Source organism: Mus musculus, chromosome X, assembly GCF_000001635.26.
Source record: "Mus musculus strain C57BL/6J chromosome X, GRCm38.p6 C57BL/6J".
NCBI classification, from domain to species: domain Eukaryota; kingdom Metazoa; phylum Chordata; class Mammalia; order Rodentia; family Muridae; genus Mus; species Mus musculus.
In genome coordinates, this window is record NC_000086.7 from 151,497,101 (window position 1) to 151,521,661 (window position 24,561).

Here is a 24,561-nt window from a genome sequence, read left to right on the forward strand (position 1 = left end):
TACTTAATGATGCATCTTTAAAAATTGAACTAACAAAACAAACCAATACCTAAACTAGTAGATCGAAATAATTGAGATTATGGCAGAATCCAGTGAAATATAAACAAACAATAGCAAAAATAAATAACAAGAATTGATGAAATGGACAAAATGGCTCTTTGGAAAGATAAACAAAATTGACAAACTCTTAATCAAATTCACCAGCAAATACAGAAAAACGACCAAATCGATAAAATTCTAGATGAAAAGAGAAAGAATACAGCAGATATCAATGAAATTTAGAAAGTATCATCATACCTACAAAACTTACATTTATTCAAATTGGAAAATCTAAAAGTAGATGAATTCATAAATACGTATTATATAGTGATGTTAAACCAAGATGAGATCATTCAAATTGATCTGTAACAAGCAACAAGATTGGTGCAGTAGTAAATCTGCCCCACCCCAAAATTCAGATAGATTCTAAGCAGAATTCTAGCCAAGCCATTAAAGAATGAAAAACAATACTTGTCAAATTATTCCATAAAACAGAAGGAATGCTTCCCAACTCTTTTTCATGAAGCCAATAAATGTAGGCAAAGATACAACAGCATATAATAACTATAGACCAATTTCCCCCGAAGAAGATAGGTGTAAACATTTCTCGACAATAAAATACTTGCAATTGGACTTGAAGAATAGATCAAAAAGATCATTAACTGTGATCAAGTTGTCTTCATTCCAAAGGTTCAGTGATTATTCACATATATAAATCAATGTAATTTATCACATAAATGGACTCCTGGACAGAAGTCACATGATTATCTCAATAAGTGCAGAAAAGGCCTTTGATGAAATATATAAAAAGCTCTGAAGATACTAAGGATTGAGGGACTATGGGGATCAGGGGAAGCCCTGAATATTTGAAGGCCTCAGTGTATTGTTAACTTGGGCACAGCCAAGTCAAGAGCTAGAGCCTCAGATCCATGGGAAAATTGAAACACCTTTCTCCCAGGGTCAGGCTCAGAATGATGGCAAAGCTGCCTTCTGGTCTGTGTGTGAATGTTGATAGTATGTGCAGAAAATGTCCACTATATCTTTCTACACCTGGATATTTACCACCTGAAGATTGATCCTCTACAGAGATCCCTCTTAGAGAGATAAGCTGAACCTGTCTTCTCTTTCAGCCTTATATAAATAACCCCACCTCCTTGTTCAGCTATACGCAATAACTCTGCCTGTCTGTTTAACTGTATATAATAAACACACTGAGATTCTGGGGTGCTGCAGCTTCTCTATCAGAGAGCCCAGCTTTACTGTATGCTTATGTGTTTGTCTTTTTTTTTTTTAATTTTGTTTTTCAAGACATGGTTTCTCTGAATAGTCTTGGCTGTCCTGGAACTCACTTTGTAGACCAGGCTGGCCTCGAACTCAGAAATTCGCCTGCCTCTGCCTCCCAGGTGCTGGGACTAAAGGTGTGTGCCACCACACCCGGCTCGTGTTTGTCTTTTTATTACTTCACTGCCCCTGTCCCTGGAGCTGTGCAAACATATTTCACCATAATAAAGGGTAGGTATGACAAAACTGTAGTCCAAATTGTGCTAAACTCAAAGCATCAGTACTAAAGAACAAGGGCGATCACTCCTATTTAATATAGTGATTGAAGTCTTAGTTACAGCCGTAAGACAAGAGAAAGAAATAAAAAGATAACAAACAAGGAAGTTGAAATATTCCTACTTGCAGATAATATGATTCTATACATAAGAGACATCAAAGCCTGTACCAGAAAACTCCAGGAGCTGATAAACACTTTTAGTAAAGTGGCAAGACACAAAATTAGCATTAAAATCAGTATCTTTCCTATATATCAATTACAAGTGTACTAAGAAAGAAATCAGAGAAACAACTCCACTCACAGTAGAATCAAAAATATCTTTGAATAAATCTAAATAGGAAGTGAAAGACCTCTACAATGAAAACTTTAAAACACTGAAGAAGAAATTGAGGAAGATATTAGAAGACCTCCGTGCTGACTAGGTTTTTTTTTCCAACTTGACACAAGCCTTGACCATATGGGATGAGAGACTCTCAATTGAGAAAATGCCCTCTCTCATCAGATGGGCCTGTAGGCAAGTCTGTGTGAAGTGGAAACTTAAGGGCTCTTTGGAAAGTTGTTTGGATGGTGTTTTGCTGGGGTAAACACATGAAGGAATGTTTGGCTAAAGTAGACACATGTGAAAGGCTAAGGCAGACTTGTGAAGGAACGTTTAGCTGCAGCAGAAATAAGTGAAAGGATGTTGTGCTGAAACAAGCACATGAAAGGACACGTGATGAAGGGTTCTTCACTAACAACATACATGCATTGATCCACCTTACTATGCATAGTTGAGCTACATAAATAGTTGTCAGGATTTTATAGAGAGAAACTCACCAAAACAAACAAACAACCTTCTGGTGGTGTGCCACAGTTTATTGTTGCTTCCTCAGACTCAGGGTGATTGGCAGAGTGATGTCAGCTGATACAGATGCATGTGCTGAGGCAAGACACGTGGAGGACACAAGATGTTTAGAGGAGTATAAAAAGGACTCAATGGATAGTGACAGAGTGGCTGAGATAGGCTTGCTGGTACATCTAGCTGTGCAACAGCTGTTAGTCTTAAGGCTTCGCTGATCTTTGCTTCACTGATTTTTGCTTCGCTGAGAGAGGCACAGCTGAGAGATTTTCCTAGCATTCCTCTTGGTCCCTCCTACTGACTCGAGCTGAGGTTGAGGGTAGATTGAGCTGCCACTGCTAATCTGTGAACTGAACTGCTGATTTTCAGACAACACAGATGGGAGTTGCTCCAAAGAACCTTTCTAGACAGGTCCACACCCTCCCATCCTTTCTTTTGTACTACCTCTGGTGGGAGGTGGGCTACAAGGGAGGTTAAAGCATTTAAGAACCATAGTTAAACATAGGTTTTGAAAAAAACTAAAAGTTATACCTGTGGGGCACTTTCTTAATTGATGGTTGATATTGAGAGGATCCAGCCCACTGTTAGTAGTGCCAACCCTGGACAGGTGGTTCTGAGTTGTATAAAAACACTAGATGAGTGAGCCACACACAGGAAGCAAGCCAGTAAGCAGCATTCTTCCCTGGATCTGCTTCAATTCTTTCCTCCAGGTTTGTACCTTGAGTTCTGTCAGTGATGGACTGTGATGTAGCAATGTAAGATAAAATAAAGCTTTTATTCCTCGTGTTGCTTTTGGCCATGGTCTTCATCACAGAAATAGAAAAAAAAACCCAAACAAACAAATTACAAAAAAAACAAGGTAACCTCCAATGTTTGAAGAGTGAAATAATATTATGAAAATGGTTATCCTGCCAAAAACAATCTACAAATTCAATAAAACTCAACTCAAAAAAAAAAGAATGCCAGCAGCATTCTTCACAGATATAGAACAAAAATCTGAAAAATTCATATGGGAGCACAAAGACTCAAATAGCCAAAGTAATCCTGACCAAAGAAAATATTGCAAAATGTCTGATTTCAAGCTATACTACAAAGCTATGTTGATAAGAACAGCATGTTACTGGTACAAAACCAAACATAGATCAATAGAACAATCCAGGTAGACCCACACAACTACAGCCACTTCATTTTGCCACAGGCCAAAACATACACACAATACAAATGATAACATATTCATCAAATAGTGTAGGTAAACTGGATATCAAGACATACAAATATGAAACTGGATCCTTATGTCTCACCCTGCATAAAAATCAACTGCAAATGGATCAAGGACCTCAACATGAGGCCTGAATCCCTGAAACTATTAGAGGAGAAAGTAGACAGTATGCTTCAAGTTACAGGCACTGGTAAAGACTTTCTGAACAGGACTCTGGTCATTCAGGAATAATACCAACACTCAATAAATGGGACTAAACAAAAAGCTTCTGTGCATCAGAAGAGACACTCAATTGAGAATAGAACAAAACCTTTGCTGGTTGTACACTAGGCAGGAAAAGAATATAATATACGAAGGATTCATTAAGTGTTCAGCACTGAGAGCATATATGGAAACATTATATGAACTGAGCAGGTTGTATTTATATATTTAGGGATATGTATATATATATCTATACAAAGAAAAGGCAAATTTTAGAGAGAGAAGTAGAGAACATTGGAGGGGTTGGAGGGAGAAAAGGGAGGGAGAAATTCAATTGTATAATTATAATTTAAAAGATAGAGTATTATAAAAAATAGCTGAAAATTAAACATCAAGAAAACAACCCAATTTTAAAAAATGATCTGTGGAATTGAACACAGGGATCTCAAAAGAAGGAGCAAAAAAAATGGCAAATACATACTTTTTAAAAAGTGTTCAACATTCTTAGCCACCAGGGAAATACAAATTAAAACTACTTTGAGATTTCATCTCCTCCAAGTCAGAATGGCTACTGAAGCGGAAACTTCTAATTTCTTTGGAAAGTTAGTTATGTCAAATGATGTTTTGCTGGGGCACACAGGTGAAAGGATATCTTCTAAAGCAAACACATGAAAGGCTGTTTTCCTGAAGCAGACACAAGTGAATGAATGTTTGGATATAGCAAACACGTGAAAGGACACTTGATGAAAGAGTATAAATATAACCTTACAGACAGTGGGAGATGAGCACTGCCTCATTATTTTTCACTAAAGACAGGCATGTATTGGTTCACCTTCCATAGTATTGTTGAGCTCAATTTGTGATAATGCCACCATTGAGAGAAGCTCGCTCAAGAACTGTTTGTGAGCCTTCCGCTCGACTCGAGACTCGAGCCCCGGGCTACCTTGCCAGCAGAGTCTTGCCCAACACCCGCAAGGGTCCACACGGGACTCCCCACGGGACCCTAAGACCTCTGGTGAGTGGACCACAGTGCCTGCCCCAATCCAATCGCGCGGAACTTGAGACTGCGGTACATAGGGAAGCAGGCTACCCGGGCCTGATCTGGGGCACAAGTCCCTTCCGCTCGACTCGAGACTCGAGCCCCGGGCTACCTTGCCAGCAGAGTCTTGCCCAACACCCGCAAGGGTCCACACGGGACTCCCCACGGGACCCTAAGACCTCTGGTGAGTGGAACACAGCGCCTACCCCAATCCAATCGCGTGGAACTTGAGACTGCGGTACATAGGGAAGCAGGCTACCCGGGCTTGATCTGGGGCACAAACCCCTTCCACTCCACTCGAGCCCCGGCTACCTTGCCAGCTGAGTCGCCTGACACCTGCAAGGGCCCACACAGGATTCCACACGTGATCCTAAGACCTCTAGTGAGTGGAACACAACTTCTGCCAGGAGTCTGGTTCGAACACCAGATATCTGGGTACCTGCCTTGCAAGAAGAGAGCTTGCCTGCAGAGAATACTCTGCCCACTGAAACTAAGGAGAGTGCTACCCTCTAGGTCTGCTCATAGAGGCTAACAGAGTCACCTGAAGAACAAGCTCTTAACAGTGACAACTAAAACAGCTAGCTTCAGAGATTACCAGATGGCGAAAGGCAAACGTAAGAATCCTACTAACAGAAATCAAGACCACTCACCATCATCAGAACGCAGCACTCCCACCCCACCTAGTCCTGGGCACCCCAACACAACCGAAAATCTAGACCCAGATTTAAAAACATTTCTCATGATGATGATAGAGGACATCAAGAAGGACTTTCATAAGTCACTTAAAGATTTACAGGAGAGCACTGCTAAAGAGTTACAGGCTCTTAAAGAAAAGCAGGAAAACACAGCCAAACAGGTGATGGAAATGAACAAAACCATACTAGAACTAAAAGGGGAAGTAGACACAATAAAGAAAACCCAAAGCGAGGCAACGCTGGAGATAGAAACCCTAGGAAAGAGATCTGGAACCATAGATGCGAGCATCAGCAACAGAATACAAGAAATGGAAGAGAGAATCTCAGGTGCAGAAGATTCCATAGAGAACATCGACACAACAGTCAAAGAAAATACAAAATGCAAAAGGATCCTAACTCAAAACATCCAGGTAATCCAGGACACAATGAGAAGACCAAACCTACGGATAATAGGAATTGATGAGAATGAAGATTTTCAACTTAAAGGGCCAGCTAATATCTTCAACAAAATAATAGAAGAAAACTTCCTAAACATAAAAAAAGAGATGCCCATGATCATACAAGAAGCATACAGAACTCCAAATAGACTGGACCAGAAAAGAAATTCCTCCCAACACATAATAATCAGAACAACAAATGCACTAAATAAAGATAGAATATTAAAAGCAGTAAGGGAGAAAGGTCAAGTAACATATAAAGGAAGGCCTATCAGAATTACACCAGACTTTTCACCAGAGACTATGAAAGCCAGAAGAGCCTGGACAGATGTTATACAGACACTAAGAGAACACAAATGCCAGCCCAGGCTACTATACCCGGCCAAACTCTCAATTACCATAGATGGAGAAACCAAAGTATTCCACGACAAAACCAAGTTCACACAATATCTTTCCACGAATCCAGCCCTTCAAAGGATAATAACAGAAAAGAAGCAATACAAGGACGGAAATCACGCCCTAGAACAACCAAGAAAGTAATCATTCAACAAACCAAAAAGAAGACAGCCACAAGAACAGAATGCCAACTCTAACAACAAAAATAAAAGGGAGCAACAACTACTTTTCCTTAATATCTCTTAATATCAATGGACTCAATTCCCCAATAAAAAGACATAGACTAACAGACTGGCTACACAAACAGGACCCAACATTCTGCTGCTTACAGGAAACCCATCTCAGGGAAAAAGACAGACACTACCTCAGAGTGAAAGGCTGGAAAACAATTTTCCAAGCAAATGGACTGAAGAAACAAGCTGGAGTAGCCATTTTAATATCGGATAAAATCGACTTCCAACCCAAAGTTATCAAAAAAGACAAGGAGGGACACTTCATACTCATCAAAGGTAAAATCCTCCAAGAGGAACTCTCAATTCTGAATATCTACGCACCAAATGCAAGGGCAGCCACATTCATTAGAGACACTTTAGTAAAGCTCAAAGCATACATTGCACCTCACACAATAATAGTGGGAGACTTCAACACACCACTTTCTTCAAAGGACAGATCGTGGAAACAGAAACTAAACAGGGACACAGTGAAACTAACAGAAGTTATGAAACAAATGGACCTGACAGATATCTACAGAACATTTTATCCTAAAACAAAAGGATATACCTTCTTCTCAGCACCTCACGGGACCTTCTCCAAAATTGACCATATAATTGGTCACAAAACAGGCCTCAATAGATACAAAAATATTGAAATTGTCCCATGTATCCTATCAGACCACCATGGCCTAAGACTGATCTTCAATAACAACATAAATAATGGAAAGCCAACATTCACGTGGAAACTGAATAACACTCTTCTCAATGATACCTTGGTCAAGGAAGGAATAAAGAAAGAAATTAAAGACTTTTTAGAGTTTAATGAAAATGAAGCCACAACGTACCCAAACCTATGGGACACAATGAAAGCATTTCTAAGAGGGAAACTCATAGCGCTGAGTGCCTCCAAGAAGAAACGGGAGACAGCACATACTAGCAGCTTGACAACACATCTAAAAGCCCTAGAAAAAAAGGAAGCAAATTCACCCAAGAGGAGTAGACGGCAGGAAATAATCAAACTCAGGGGTGAAATCAACCAAGTGGAAACAAGAAGAACTATTCAAAGAATTAACCAAACGAGGAGTTGGTTCTTTGAGAAAATCAACAAGATAGATAAACCCTTAGCTAGACTCACTAAAGGGCACAGGGACAAAATCCTAATTAACAAAATCAGAAATGAAAAGGGAGACATAACAACAGATCCTGAAGAAATCCAAAACACCATCAGATCCTTCTACAAAAGGCTATACTCAACAAAACTGGAAAACCTGGACGAAATGGACAAATTTCTGAACAGATACCAGGTACCAAAGTTGAATCAGGATCAAGTTGACCATCTAAACAGTCCCATATCACCTAAAGAAATAGAAGCAGTTATTAATAGTCTCCCAACCAAAAAAAGCCCAGGACCAGATGGGTTTAGTGCAGAGTTCTATCAGACCTTCAAAGAAGATCTAATTCCAATTCTGCACAAACTATTTCACAAAATAGAAGTAGAAGGTACTCTACCCAACTCATTTTATGAAGCCACTATTACTCTGATACCTAAACCACAGAAAGATCCAACAAAGATAGAGAACTTCAGACCAATTTCTCTTATGAATATCGATGCAAAAATCCTCAATAAAATTCTCGCTAACCGAATCCAAGAACACATTAAAGCAATCATCCATCCTGACCAAGTAGGTTTTATTCCAGGGATGCAGGGATGGTTTAATATACGAAAATCCATCAATGTAATCCATTATATAAACAAACTCAAAGACAAAAACCACATGATCATCTCGTTAGATGCAGAAAAAGCATTTGACAAGATCCAACACCCATTCATGATAAAAGTTTTGGAAAGATCAGGAATTCAAGGCCCATACCTAAACATGATAAAAGCAATCTACAGCAAACCAGTAGCCAACATCAAAGTAAATGGAGAGAAGCTGGAAGCAATCCCACTAAAATCAGGGACTAGACAAGGCTGCCCACTTTCTCCCTACCTTTTCAACATAGTACTTGAAGTATTAGCCAGAGCAATTCGACAACAAAAGGAGATCAAGGGGATACAAATTGGAAAAGAGGAAGTCAAAATATCACTTTTTGCAGATGATATGATAGTATATATAAGTGACCCTAAAAATTCTACCAGAGAACTCCTAAACCTGATAAACAGCTTCGGTGAAGTAGCTGGATATAAAATAAACTCAAACAAGTCAATGGCCTTTCTCTATACAAAGAATAAACAGGCTGAGAAAGAAATTAGGGAAACAACACCCTTCTCAATAGTCACAAATAATATAAAATATCTTGGCGTGACTCTAACTAAGGAGGTGAAAGATCTGTATGATAAAAACTTCAAATCTCTGAAGAAAGAAATTAAAGAAGATCTCAGAAGATGGAAAGATCTCCCATGCTCATGGATTGGCAGGATCAACATTGTAAAAATGGCTATCTTGCCAAAAGCAATCTACAGATTCAATGCAATCCCCATCAAAATTCCAACTCAATTCTTCAACGAATTGGAAGGAGCAATTTGCAAATTTGTCTGGAATAACAAAAAACCTAGGATAGCAAAAAGTCTTCTCAAGGATAAAAGAACTTCTGGCGGAATCACCATGCCAGACCTAAAGCTTTACTACAGAGCAATTGTGATAAAAACTGCATGGTACTGGTATAGAGACAGACAAGTAGACCAATGGAATAGAATTGAAGATCCAGAAATGAACCCACACACCTATGGTCACTTGATCTTCGACAAGGGAGCTAAAACCATCCAGTGGAAGAAAGACAGCATTTTCAACAATTGGTGCTGGCACAACTGGTTGTTATCGTGTAGAAGAATGCGAATCGATCCATACTTATCTCCTTGTACTAAGGTCAAATCTAAGTGGATCAAGGAACTTCACATAAAACCAGAGACACTGAAACTTATAGAGGAGAAAGTGGGGAAAAGCCTTGAAGATATGGGCACAGGGGAAAAATTCCTGAACAGAACAGCAATGGCTTGTGCTGTAAGATCGAGAATCGACAAATGGGACCTAATGAAACTCCAAAGTTTCTGCAAGGCAAAAGACACCGTCAATAAGACAAAAAGACCACCAACAGATTGGGAAAGGATCTTTACCTATCCTAAATCAGATAGGGGACTAATATCCAACATATATAAAGAACTCAAGAAGGTGGACTTCAGAAAATCAAATAACCCCATTAAAAAATGGGGCTCAGAACTGAACAAAGAATTCTCACCTGAGGAATACCGAATGGCAGAGAAGCACTTGAAAAAATGTTCAACATCCTTAATCATCAGGGAAATGCAAATCAAAACAACCCTGAGATTCCACCTCACACCAGTCAGAATGGCTAAGATCAAAAATTCAGGTGACAGCAGATGCTGGCGAGGATGTGGAGAAAGAGGAACACTCCTCCATTGTTGGTGGGAGTGCAGGCTTGTACAACCACTCTGGAAATCAGTCTGGCGGTTCCTCAGAAAACTGGACATAGTACTACCGGAGGATCCAGCAATACCTCTCCTGGGCATATATCCAGAAGATGCCCCAACAGGTAAGAAGGACACATGCTCCACTATGTTCATAGCAGCCTTATTTATAATAGCCAGAAGCTGGAAAGAACCTAGATGCCCCTCAACAGAGGAATGGATACAGAAAATGTGGTACATCTACACAATGGAGTACTACTCAGCTATTAAAAAGAATGAATTTATGAAATTCCTAGCCAAATGGATGGACCTGGGGGGCATCATCCTGAGTGAGGTAACACATTCACAAAGAAACTCACACAATATGTATTCACTGATAAGTGGATATTAGCCCCAAACCTAGGATACCCAAGATATAAGATATAATTTGCTAAACACATGAAACTCAAGGAGAATGAAGACTGAAGTGTGGACACTATGCCCCTCCTTAGATTTGGGAACAAAACACCCATGGAAGGAGTTACAGAGACGGAGTTTGGAGCTGAGATGAAAGGATGGACCATGTAGAGACTGCCATAGCCAGGGATCCACCCCATAATCAGCATCCAAACGCTGACACCATTGCATACACTAGCAAGATTTTATTGAAAGGACGCAGATGTAGCTGTCTCTTGTGAGACTATGCCGGGGCCCAGCAAACACAGAAGTGGATGCTCACAGTCAGCTAATGGATGGATCATAGGGCTCCCAATGGAGGAGCTAGAGAAAGTAGCCAAGGAGCTAAAGGGATCTGCAACCCTATAGGTGGAACAACATTATGAGCTAACCAGTACCCCGGAGCTCTTGACTCTAGCTGCATATATATCAAAAGATGGCCTAGTCGGCCATCACTGGAAAGAGAGGCCCATTGGACTTGCAAACTTTATATGCCCCAGTACAGGGGAATCCCAGGGCCAAAAAGGGGGAGTGGGTGGGCAGGGGAGTGGGGGTGGGTGGATATGGGGGACTTTTGGTATAGCATTGGAAATGTAAATGAGTTAAATACCTAATAAAAAATGAAAAAAAAAAAAAAAAAAGAACTGTTTGTGAGGTTCCTGCAGCAGCTTGGTGCTTCTGAGTCTTTGCCTCAGACCAGTTGGGAAGTCTAGCGGTTTCTTCAGGATTGAACGACAGCTGCCTGGTGTCTACTTGCTGAAAGGACTGGACTGTAGATGCTTGTTCATGCTTGGTGTCTGCCTGCCTAGAGGATTGGTATGCAGCTGCTGAACCGTATTTGGTGTTTGCTAAGGGACTGAACTGCTGAGAAAGAAGATTGAGTTCGCCCCAAGAGAACTACTACTGATCAGGTCCACTTCCCCCACATCCTAATAACTTTTCTCTTCCACTACCTCTGCTGGGTGGTAGACTAGAGGAGAGGTTGAACCCTTATTAAAAGTAGGTTGCACAAAATTTATGCCTACAAGGTATCACCAAGGAAACTAATGATCTCAAATGCTGATAAGGGTGTGGGGAAAAAAAAAAGGAAACTTTTATTCATCAGTGGTGCAAGTGTAAAGTAGCACAGCCACTATCAGCATCAGTATGTGGTTCCTCAAAAAGTTAAAAACAGAACTACCATATGATGCAACTATACCACCCCTGGGCATATGCTCAAGGGTTCTATATCCTACTGCACTGTAGAATCTAAAGAGCTATCTGCATAGCCATGGTCATTGCTGTTCTAGTCACAATAAGAAAGAAAGAGAAACAGCCTGGATATCTGTCAACTGGGGAACAGAAAATGAAAATGGGGCTGGTGAGATGGCTTAACGGTTAAGAACATTGACTGCTCTTCCAAAGGTCCTGAGTTCAAACCCCAGCAACCACATGGTGGCTCACAACCAACTGTAATGAGATCTGATGCCCCCTTCTTGTGTGTCTGAAGACAGCTACAGTGTACTTACATATAACAATAAATAAATCTTTAAAAAAAGAAAATGAATATGGTGTACATACACACATTGAACTTGTTTTCAGTTGTAATGAAAAGTGAAAGTATGAAATTCACAGGAAAATGAGTAGAACTGGAGAACATACTGAGTAAAATAGCCCAGGCCCCAAAAGACAAACACCATATGTTCTTTCATAGATAGATCCTACCTTCAAAGTTTTAGATTTCTGTATTCAAGTAAGACTGAGTACATGTCTGGAAGCAAGAAAGGAGCCATGGGGGCATGGAGGGAAGGCCCTGGGTGAAAACACCTAAGATATGAAAGTTGAGAGGGGGAATACTATCATGGAAAGACTTAAATTGGGGTGGGTGGGGAGTTGGGGGTAGGTGAAGGCTAAACAAAACAGACTATATAATCCAGGCCTGGTGGCAAACACCTTTAAACCCAGAACTCAGGAACTCAGGAGGCAGAGACAGGTGGATCTGTTCTACAGAATAAGTTCCAAGACAGCCAGAAAGAGCTACACAGAGAAACCATGTCTTGATAAACACACACACACACACACACACACACACACACTACTTCATCAATTAACTAAAAACGTAATTAATAGAAAATAGAGTTGTACAGGGAAAAACATAATGAACAAAACAGAAGCCATAAAAAGTAAAATTGATATAAACATCTCACATGACAATATCAATATTCATACTTCTTCATGGCAACACAAGCCATAAAAAAGTTAAGGGTCTTGATGGTTAATTTTGATTGTCAAATTGATTGGCTCTAAAATCAATTAAGAGATGTGGTTTTGTTTCTGTTTTTGTTTTTGTTGGTTTTGTTTTGTTTTGTTTTTTACTGAGGTATTTCCAGGGTATTCCCAGGCAGAATTAACTGAAGGAAGATGACCTGCCCCATACCAGACTACCTTCCACCTGTGACTCACACACAGAGATCCAAAGAAAACAGTGTTGCATACTTGCCGCATGAATGCCTGCCTTTCTTGCTGTTGGCTATGTCTATCTCTGCTCCTGCTGCCATTCTATGATAAGATCAGAATCCAACTTATTCAGGTTCCAGTGTGGAACACAAAGACATTCCAGGAATCTTCCAGGTAGGTATTCAGCAGCAATTGCTTCATGGACTGAGTAGCTACCAGGTTCTTAGCCTCCAGCATCCACACTACCACTGTTGGATCACCCAGCCTCAGTTTCTTCCATTTTCCTTCAAATGAAATAATTGCATTCTTCTGTATAGCCAAATAAAACTTCATTGTGTATAACTAACTACATTTCTTTTACCCTTTCATTTTTGATGGACAATTTAGGCTGATCCTATAATTGTTTATTATGAAGTCCCTCAGCAAAGGTAGATATGCAGGTATCCCTATTTTTTGTTTGTTTGTTTGTTATTTTGTTTGTTTTGAGACAGTTTCTCTGTTTAGCTGTCCTGGAGCTCACTCTGTAGACCAAGCTGGCCTTGAACTCATAGGGATTCACCTGCCTCTGCCTCCCAAGTGCTGGGATTAAAGTCCTGAGCCACCATCGTAGGCTAGGTATCCCTATTATTAAGCTTAATGTTCTATCACTATTAGGCTTATATTAAGCGTCTTCTTCTGGAAGAAGTACGGCTGGATCATATAGAAGTTTGAATCTGTAGCTCAGGCTGGCTTTGAACTAATAATCTATGTAGCCCAATTTGGCTTTGAACTTATGGTCATGCTCTTCTCTTAAGTGCTGAGATAACAGGTTTGTACCATCATGTCTGGCCTCACACAATAGTTCTATTTTTAATTTCTGAGATGGTACTGGTTACTTTTCTTCTTGTTGTGACACACTGATTTGCAATGGGCAGGTGGGCCTGAGCTGTATAAAAAATGTAGCTGAGCATGGGCCTGGGAGCAGGCAAATCAATGAGCAGCATTTTCATTAGCACTGAATAATAACCGCAGTATGCTCTTGCCAACATTTGTTGTTTGTACAACCAATATATGCTAATGATAACAATAAAAATAGAAGCAGTCTAGATATAGTAACTTATGCCTAAAAATCCCAGCGCTATGGAAGCCAGGGCTATTTAAGTCCAGCATGGACTACAGTCTGAGATCCTGTCTAAAAATAAAATAAGAACACAGAGAGGGAAGAAAACAAAGACAAATTATAATTGTTCACCTTTCAGATTGATGAATAATTTAAAGTAATTCTAAAGCCATGTTTTTAGGAAAATTGAAAAATGTGGAGATGTGCTCCTGATAAGAGTAAAAATTGGCATATTCCTTTATAATGACAATTTAGCAGTATGCACTGTTTTCTTTAAAAAATGTTACTAGCATCAAACCCAGAGGCTTATGTACATAAGGTGAGTGCTGAGCTACATTCCTAACTTTAATAGTTAGTGCATATTATAACTGAAAACACCTTTACTCTATGACTCAGTAATATACCTTTGAATGTGGACCTAGAGAAACACACTTGGCCCCAATTCTGCCCATACTACCATGTTCATTGTATCCCTATAAAAGTGAACAAATATAGCCACTTTATCCATCAGGGACCAATGCAAATGAAAGAATCCCTAGTAGGTTGTGGGACTCATTCTTATAGAAAGGCCTTTCTTCAAGTGGTAAAGCAATTGGCCACAAAATGTAATATAATTCTGTTTATGTGAAAATGACAAATATCTACATTAGTCTCTTTATTTCTATTTTATTATACTACATCTAGTTGCCCCACCACACACACACACACACACACACACACACACACACACACACACACCCCTACTATCAATGGAGAGGTGTTTGGAGATGTCTGAATCCAAGTCAAGCCCACCAAAACCACCAAGCAGGTGTGGGAACCACTAATTTTGTTGAGCACATGCAAATTGAAAATGAAATGCTTCTCATTCAAAAGGCAGGGAAACACATTCAAGATTCTTAAGAAGGTTTTAAAAAATATTATATTACTTGTACAAGATATTAGGGGTAATAACAATATAAAGCAATGCATAAACTATCAATTCTAGAATAATATTTTCATCATAATTGATATAATAAAACGTTGTTAATGTAACTTCTTAGTCATGAGCTCTTTGGGCTCATTTTTCTGCAAATTCAATCATTTGGTCACCATTATTTATATTTTTAGCAACTTTTTTGTTTGTTTCCTTGCAGTGCTGGGGGATTGAATACAGGATTTGTGCATGCTAGATAAATGCTCGACTACTGAGCCACACTCTCAGTCCACAACTTCAATTTTAATATAATTGAAACCAACATCAGTTATAAGACCACTATAATATTTGATGATTTTTCACTTTAAGATTTGCTTGTTAGTATCACTGTTATCATTTTTCAGAGAAGTTTGTTCACCTCCACAAGACCTGTCAACATTCCAATAGGTAGTATTAGTAAGACTCAATGGGTTACAGAGAAAAAGGAAAGGAAGGGAAGGTGAGAGGGGACCTGCTGGGGAGTTCCTGGGAGAGTGGAGGAGGGGAGTTGGGGGTGAATGTGATGATAATACATTGCATACTGTCTTAGTGTTCTATTGCTGTGAAGAGACACCATGACCATGGTAACTCTTATAAAGGAAAACATTTGTTTGGGATTTACTTAGAGTTTCAGAGATTTAGTCCAGTGTCATTATGGCAGGAAGCATGGTGGCACATAGACAGACATGGTGCTGGAGAAGTAGCTGAGAGGACGGGATCTGGATGCCCAGGCAGCAGAAATAGAGAAACACTGGGCCTAGCTTGAACTTCTAAAACCTCAAAGCCCAGGCCCAGTGCCACACTTCCTCCAACAAGGTCACACCTACCCCAATAAAGCCAGATCTCCTAAACCTAAGTAGTGCCACTCCCCCTTTTTTACAACTAAGTATTCCAATATATGAACTTACGAGGGCCATTCTTATTCATACCACCACATACACATATGAAATTGCCAAAGAGTCAATAAAAATATTCCTAGAAAAGAATAGTTTATAGGGCTAGGGGTATTATTTCATGACAGAGGGCTTGATCCAAGGCTCAGGCTCTGGTTTTTCATCATAAGCACTTCAATAAAAAGTATTTTGTACACTATGACATTTTGATATACTCCTCCTTCCCCCATGCTACTTTTTTCGGTGCTGGAATGAATCCCAGGGCCTTGTGCATGCTTGGCAAGTCTTTACAACTGAACTACATTTGCCAGTCTATTGGGATATATTTCTCTCTTTCTAGATAGCGTTTCACTATGTGGCCTTGACTGGCCCGGAATTTGCAGCAACCACTTTCTTCTGCCTCCCAAAAGGTGGGATTATAGGTGTACACCACCACTCCTGGCCTAAATAAACCCTTTTGTCAGCACTGGAGATTTAATCTAGAGCCTATTGCCTGCTAGTCAAGTTCTGTACCACTGAGCTACATCGCTAGCCCATAGAGATAATTTTCTGATAAATTATTTCAAAATTAAAACTTAAGTATATCTGTAGTTGTTGATTCTTATTCATTTCCCTCAAAAGACTGAATTCTCTGTACAAATCAGCTTTCACTGTATTCAGTCTGAGTTCTGTTTTAGATCTAAATCCATACATTACACCTGTAATATGCTGTAGATTACAGAGGTCGTAAAATAAATTAGAAAATGGCTTGTTCATTTCTATATCATTTATAACTTCAGACTATGTATTCTTAGCTGCCTGGTTTGGTACATGGATTATCATCCTGATGTTTTTTTTCTATGAGTACAAACCATACTTGGTTTCTGACTTAAATTATACAAAAAACTTGCTGATTACCCTATCTCATTACATCCATATACCAGTTGCTATAAAATATACAGCAGTGGTACAACTGAAGAGATAAGAACCTGGACTTTGGGGCTGAGTGTTAGCTGATTTTTCTCATTGCTGTGACAAAATACTTGAAAACAGTTAAGATAGGAAGGATGGGTTGCTTTAGGCTCAACAGTTTGAGGGTACGCACTATAATTGCATGGGCATTATGGCAAGTGGAATATGAGGTGGCTAACCAGATTTTATCCACTGTCAGAAAACAAGAGCTCAAAGTGGGTATCTGGCTTGTGCTCTTCCCCTTTTTGATTCAGGTAGAATCCCAGCCCATGGAATGGTGCTACCCACAACTCATTTGGATCTACACACCTTAAGCAATCCAACCTAGAAGTTTCCTCACAGACATAGCTAGATGTTTATTCTGAGATGATTCTAGTTCTTGTTAAACTGACAGTGTTAACCATTACAACCTGCATTACTAGGAAACCCAGCTTATGTGGATACACACTGTATGACCTGGAGTAAGTAAACTAGAAAGTCTGTTTTCTCATCCACAAAGTGGAGATGCTCCTGGTATCTACCTAAAGGGGTTGCTGTGAAGGACTGGATTAATAGTTGAAGAATTTCTATGATTGTGTATTCATTTACTTCTTTATTATGGACTGGGTGTTATTTACAGAGCCTTTCATATACTGGGCAAACAATGTACCAGAGCTATGTCTTTAACCCTTTACAAAGTTTTATTTTGAAGCTGGGCCTGGTGGTACATGCCTTTAATCCCAGCACTCTGGAGGCAGAGGCAGGAGTATCTCTGTGAGTTTGAGGCCAGCCTTGTCTACATATGAAGCTCCTGGACAGCCAGGACTACAACTCACTAAGTTGTCCCAGATGGCTTTAAACTCACTCTGTTAGGCAGGTCTTAAACTTGCTGCAACCTTCCTTCACCACGCTCCTGAGCAGCTGGGGTTACAGGACAGTACTACCCTGCTGGACTATATGCAAGCCCATGTTCAGAGCAGTGCTATTAACATCGTTATTTGCCCTCCTGTGCTTTTAAGTCGGTTTTGAAACAAACTAATCTTTCTCATCTTATCCTTTCCTTTGGCCCCATTCTGTTCCCATCTCTTTTCATAGATGCTGGCATTCACTTTAGCTCTCATCACATTCTGTTACGACAGTTAGATCTACGTTTTTGAAGAAAAATGAATTGGAAAGAGCCTTTCTGGGATTCTCTCTAGCAGGGTATGAGTCACCCAGGTTGTCAGTAGCTATCTGATTGAATGCATTCAATTATCTGTCTAATTAAATGCTTAGAAGTATTAAGTGGACATGTATTGTGGGAGGAAGGTTTCCAGAACAAGCTTGGGCTATGGGAGCCAATTCAGATCACATACTATTTTTTGAGAGTGGCCAGATGACACACTTCCAGGGCAACAGCAGGCTGATTCCCTTCCTTGACAGTGTCAGGAGTCCTTTGTTAGCAACTCAGACTTGCCTTGGATTTAGTTTCTTGAAATTCAGCATTTCACCATATCTTTTAGCTTCTCTTTTTCATGTCTCAAGAACAATGCAGAGAATTTTTCTGGGATGAGGAATTGCATACCTCTGTAGGTTAACTGTGGCCTTTGTCATCACACAGTTGTTCCCATTTAGGCTTTGCCATATTTCACCCTTTATTTTGTTAGTGTTACCTTACTGTATTCACTATGTTGTATACTTCTGGAGAGTCTATGTATAGTTTCTAATTCATGTCTACAGATTCTATTCTAATCCTTACCTATACCACACCAGCTCCTTCCACTACCGTTTTAGGGCTTTTACACTTTTGTTTCTATTTTATCCCTAGCTAGCTCTTAATATTCAGGTCTAAACTCACAAGACCCTTTCTCAGAGAGGCCTCCCTTGTCTATACTGTCTAAAGTAGCTTTTTCTCTAGATCATTCTCTATTTTGTAACTTGTCCTGTTTTCCTGATAGCATTCATTACACTTAGGAATTATCTTATTTGACTGTATTATCTGTCTCCCTTACTGGAATGTGAGTCACAAGAACATGGATTTTGTCTGTTTTATTCATTCCAGAATCCCTGGTGTCTAGAATAGCAGGTGCACACTAGACATGAGAGAACCTTTATTTTATTATCCATTATCATCCTCAGCACCTAGTACAGTGCCTGGTGCTGGTTAATAAAGACCTGTTGGGAGAGGTGGCCCCTGAAGGGATAGAACTCCACAGGAAGAACAACAGAGTCAACTAACCTGTACCCTTGGGGGCTCTCAGAGACTGAACCACCAACCAAAGAGCATGCACAGGCTAGACCTAGGCCTCCCCACTCATGTGTAGCAGTTGTGCAGCTTGGCCTTCACGTGGGTCCTGAACATAGGCTATCCCAAAAGCTGTAGCCTGTATGTGGGATGTCTTCTAGTCGGGCTGTCTTGTCTGGCCTCAGTGGGAGACTTGAAGTGCTAGGGTGTGGAAATACCAAGAGGCTCCACCCCCTCAGAGGAGAAAGAGAGCAAAGGACTGTGTGTGTGGGGGGGGGGGCAGTGACCAGGAGGGGACAGTGAGCAGGATGTAAAGTGAATAAGTAAAAATAAATAAATAAATTAATTAATTAAAAAAAAACTTGCTGGCTGTTCTTACAAGACCTGGGTTCAACTCCCAGTAGCACAACGTAGTTCACAACCATCTTCAATTTCACTTGCTGGGCCTCTGACAGTCTTCTCTGACTTCTTCAGAAACCAAGCTCACACATGAGCACAGACATTCATGTAAAACAAAGCACTCACACACAAATAAAACTAATATAATTTTTGCCTGGGCAGAAGTGGTACACACCATTAATCCCAGCACTCAGCAGGCAGAAGTAGGCTGATCTCAATAAGGTTGAGGCCAGCTTGGTCTACAGATCAAGTTCCAGAACAGCCAGGGCTACACAGGGAAGCTGTATCTCAGAAAAAGAAAAAGAATTGTTGACTGTGTCCTACAACAATATATGGAAAGAAGGAGCATGAGTTAGAGGCTAGCCTGGGCTATATAATGAGTTTGAGGTCATCTTGGTTATACAGTGAAACTCTGTCTCAAAAACCAAAACAAAGGCTGGAAAGATGGCTCAGTGGTTAAGAGCACTGACTGCTCTTCCAGAGGTCCTGAGTTCAAATCCCAGCAACCACATGGTGCTCACAACCATCTATAGTGGGATGCCCTCTTCTGGTGTGTCTGAAGACAGCTACAGTATACCTACATATAATAAATAAATCTTTGGGCCGGAGTGAGCAAGGCTGGAGTAAGAAGGAAAAAACAAAACAAAACAAAACAAAACAAAACAAAAGAATGGAAGAAGAGCTAAAAAGGAAGGAGGAAGAAAGAAGAGAATGCTGATTCAGTGAGTTTCATACATATGCCTTGTTTTTTTTCGAGACAGGTTTTCTCTGTGTAGCCCTGGCTGTCCTGGAACTCAGAAATCCACCTGCCTCTGCCTCCCAAGTGCTGGAATTAAAGGCGTGCACCACCACTGCCCTTAACATACTCCAATTTAAAACTACATTTTATTTGTCTCTACAAAACCTGTTTTTTTCTGTATACCCTGGCTTAGTCAGTGGTACCATCCATGCACTCATTCTGAGGCTAAACTCAGAAATGAACTCCTATCTCTTTTCCTCATTCACTTCAGCTTTCAATTACTCCTAAAGGTCTGATTCAGCCTCCAAAATATCCAGATTACCAAACTATTTTCTGGCCCCACTCACTATCTTGATATCTTTTCTTCTTTTTTTTTCCTCCAGTCCCCATCCCTGATTCTTTGTAAAGTTAAAAGGCTTAAGCTGCAAGTATTGTCATCTTGCTATGCTGTCACATGGCTATGTGTTTTATAAAGTCTGCAGTTTAGTCAAACTGTTCATTTCCACTGTGAGCCTCATCATAGTTTTCTTTATGTTAGTGGGTATTAGAGAAACCTTAGAAAAATTTGAGGTTCATTCAAGCATAGTGGCCCATGCCTTTAATCCCAGAACTCCAGAGGCAAAGGCATTCAGATCTACATGAGTTCAAGGCCAGCCTGGTCTACATAGTGATAGTGAGTTCCAAGACAACTAGAACTACATAGTGAGACCCTGTCTCGAAAGAACCAAAACAAGACAAAACAAAACAAAAATTTGAGGTTCACCTAATAAGTTCATTTGGGGTTATATTTAGTTTGTTTAGCTAGGACATTCATATGTAGCACTGAAATTATCTCTAAAAATATTCTTACTGCATTGCATGTCTTTGAAGCCAACTTTAGTATTAACTGATCTATAACATCTCAAAATATGTTTCAGGTCCTAATAAAATTGCACACTACTCTGGCTAAGGTGCAAAGACAGTTCAGTTACTAGAGAGATAACTCAGTAGTTAAGAGTGCTTACAACTCTTGCAGAGAGTTTGGGTTCAGTTCCCATGACCCAAGGCAGTTGTGATGGTTTGTATACACTTGGCCCAGGGAGTGGCTGCATTAGAAGGTGTGGCCTTGTTGGAGTAGGTGTGTCCTTGTGGGCGTGGGCTTGAGATCCTCACCCTAGCTGCTTGGAAGTGAGTCTTCCACTAGCAGCCTTCAGATGAAGATGTAGAACTCTCAGCTCCTCCTGAACCATGCCTGCCTGGATGCTTCCATGTTCCTGCCTTAATGATAATGAACTGAGCCTTATGAACCTGTAAGCCAGCCTCAATTAAATGTTGTTCTTATAAGAGTTGCCTTGGTCGTGGTGTCTGGTCACAGCAGTAAAACCCTAAGGCAGTAGTTCATATCTCCTCCTCTAACTTTAGTTCTGTGGGATCCAGAACCCTCTTCTTACCTTTATACAGTCCTGCACACATGTGGTTCCCATATATACTCTCAGGCAGTTGTGGTCCCTCCCCCATTTTAAAATTTTCAGTAGTTTCTTATTCCTTAAAAGATAAAATCTAAACTCTTGCATTTTGTACTATAATAGCTCTTGATTTAACTTCTTACAGTATGACTCCCCATGCGCCTCCATGCATTTGTGCACCTCAATTTTTGTCGTTGTTTTTGTTTTTTTGTTTTTTCGAGACAGGATTTCTCTGTGTTCAGCCCTGGCTGTCCTGGAACTCCCTCTGTACACCAGGGTGGCCTTGGACTCACAGATAACTGCCTGCCTCTTCCTCCAGACTGCTGGGATTAAAGGCCTATGCCACCATTGTTCATGAACCTTATTTTTGTATACAGTAGTATTAAACTTTGTTTTTGAGCTGTGATTTCATGTATCCCAGGCTGGCCTAGAACTTTTGTAAATAAGGATGACTTTGAACTTTGGGACCTCCTGAGTACATGGGCTACCACCCAAGGCTTATGCAGTTCTGAGAATTGAACACTGGGGGTTTGTGGATGCTAAGCAATATCCTACCAACTGAGCTGTATTGAGGGCCTTAGCAAATCTTTATATATCCTCTTAGACTCCCTGCAGCATAGCTTACAACAGCAAGCAGCCCATGAGGCTTAGCTTATTTTACTCTTCATTTTCTTTCCTCCCTTTTTCCTTTCTTGTTAAAGTTGTCACTCTCTTGCCCCATTCTCTCAGATGGTTTTTAAAGAGTTCTCCACCAGATAATAATCACAGCACTCAAGAAGCCGAGGCTGAGGTGGAAAGGAAAGGAGAAATGAGGAAACAAGAAGAGGGAAATTATTTTTCTCTGACAAGGACACTTTTGTCCCTGTATATGTTTGCCAGAAAACTGTTTTACACATATTCTTTTTTTCCACGCCACTCTTCCTCTTTTGGTAAGAAAATATTTTTTTCTAAAATTTCTTTATTTTTATGTTATGTGCTTTGGTGTTTTACCTGCATGTGTGTCTTATGTGAGGGTGCCAGGCCCCCTGTTACAGACAGCTGTGAGCTGCCATGTGGGTGTTGGGAATTGAACTAGGTCCTCTGGAAGAGCAGCCAGTGCTTCTAACCTCTGAGCCATCTCTCCAGTTCCAGAAAACAACTTTTAATACAGTTTATTCTATAAAGTAATGAGATCCTGCAAGAAAGTGATACAGCAAGAGAACTAGGGATATTTCATTAATGTCTGAAGAAAAAACAAAATCAAACAGTGCCACCTTAAAGCAGTCAGAAAATCCTGGTACAGATATATGGAAAGCCGTGAACTGATTTTTGCTTCTCATGGAATTGAACCTGCATGGTTCATGACAGAGACCCTGGGAAGAGCCTGCTGGGGGAAAGAGGTTTTTTTGTTTTATTTTGTTTTTTTTAATTCCCAGGCTCTCAGATCACTTTCCTTCTCTAAACCTGTTTCTTCATTTGGTGATAATCGCAGTTTTTTTCCTCTCACAGAGTGAAAGATTAAATGATAACTCCAACCGTGGGAAAAGGACCTCGTCCACTATCAGGGCTCAATGGACAGGAGCCTATCCCCCAAGGCTGAAACCCGCCCCCGCAGCCCTATGTAACACTTCTGCCGCCCGGAGCCACGGACCTCACCTCCTCTCGGAGGAGGAGACTAGCGAGGGGCGGCGAGTGCTAGGGGGGCGGGCGGAGGAAGGTGCGGGTTTGGCTTTTTTTTTTCCAACTCCGTGTTTACCCGGGGTTACGGAAGACTTACGCTCCAGGCCCCACTCAAAATGGAGCCAAACTACCGCCTCGCCTAAGATGGCGGCTCCTCCGCCTATCAGCTCAAGGTCTTATGCGCCATTGGGCCACCTAGACGAGGCGCAACATCCTAGGCTCCCTCAAGGTGTCGCCCCGCCCCATGACGTCACGCAAGAGCCGCCGGCTTGACGTGCCGGGCTCCACCTTCACCTCCCGTGCCCGAGCCTCGTAAGATGGCGGCGGGCTCGTCTCTTTCCCAGAACGCCGCCACTCTCAATATGGTAGCTGTTTACCATATCTCTCCACCCCTCTCCGCCTCAACTGCCTCGCGATTTTGAATAAACTTTATTGATTGCTTTGAATCTCCTACAACCCCCCGAGAGTGGCTTCTCCCGGCGACCTCTCCGGCGGTCTTTCTCCAGCCGCCGCAAGCCTGTCTCGCGAAGGGGGCAGCGACAAAGCCACTTGCCAGTGCGCCCGGCGGCCCCGACCCCGACCCCCAGCCCCGGCTGAGACCTCGGTCTCTAGAAGGCTCTGAGGGCCAGACGGTGGGAGGGCTGAGGTGGACACTGCCCGAAAGCCCCGTCAGAGCCCGGGCACTGCGTGACGCGGCATGTGGTTTCTAGGAGAAGGCAAGTCAGCTTCACAGTTTGGCAGCGGCAATCCCAGCATTCAGCGCGCGCCGCCTCGGGCCGGAACTGCCCGGCCAGCCTGTGCTTAGCGCAGAGCTGGGTTGCCCCGGAGCGAGCCCAGCGGCAGGCGAGTCTCTGGGGCTGAGCTCTGTTCCCTGAGGACTTGCCCCCTGCAGCCTCGGGCATGAAGAGAGCTCTGTAGCGTTTGGGACCGTGGACATTTTTTATCAGGTTTGGGGCATAAAAAAGGTTCCTGTCAGTGTGTGTGTGGGGAGGCGTAGAGAGCTCCTCGTAAGTTTTGGGGGCTGCAAGCAAGCTGCGTTCTAATTTAAGACGAGACGTCTGTCAGGTGAGGGGTCCAGCCGAACCCTCGGCGGTCGGAGGGGATTGCAAGGCAATGCCTGCCATTTGGAGCTGTGGAGGGGAAAACAAATTCTTCGCTTAGTTTCGCGGCGGCGAGGAGATTCTAGTGGGTTTCCTGGGGCTTCGAAGAGATCCTTTTCAGTGTCAGGGGGGGAGATGAGCTCCCTGTCAGCTTTGGAGTGGAGGACGAAATTGCGGTTTATTTCATTT

At 41.4% G+C, this 24,561-nt stretch overlaps 1 protein-coding gene across 7 annotated transcripts in view; it reads left to right on the top strand.

The window, feature by feature from the left end:
- The first annotated feature begins 23,540 nt into the window (after positions 1-23,540).
- The window catches only part of Phf8 (PHD finger protein 8), a 113,219-nt gene continuing 112,198 nt past the window's right edge, over positions 23,541-24,561 (top strand). For 3 of the 7 annotated variants that reach the window (NM_001113354.1, XM_006528879.4, NM_177201.5), the window contains exon 1: positions 23,572-24,337. The gene's annotated coding sequence lies outside the window, so the exon portion shown is untranslated. Of the gene's footprint in view, positions 24,338-24,561 lie in introns of all 7 variants that reach the window. The other 4 variants (XM_006528875.4, XM_030251372.1, XM_006528878.4 and 1 more) reach the window with 4 other exon arrangements.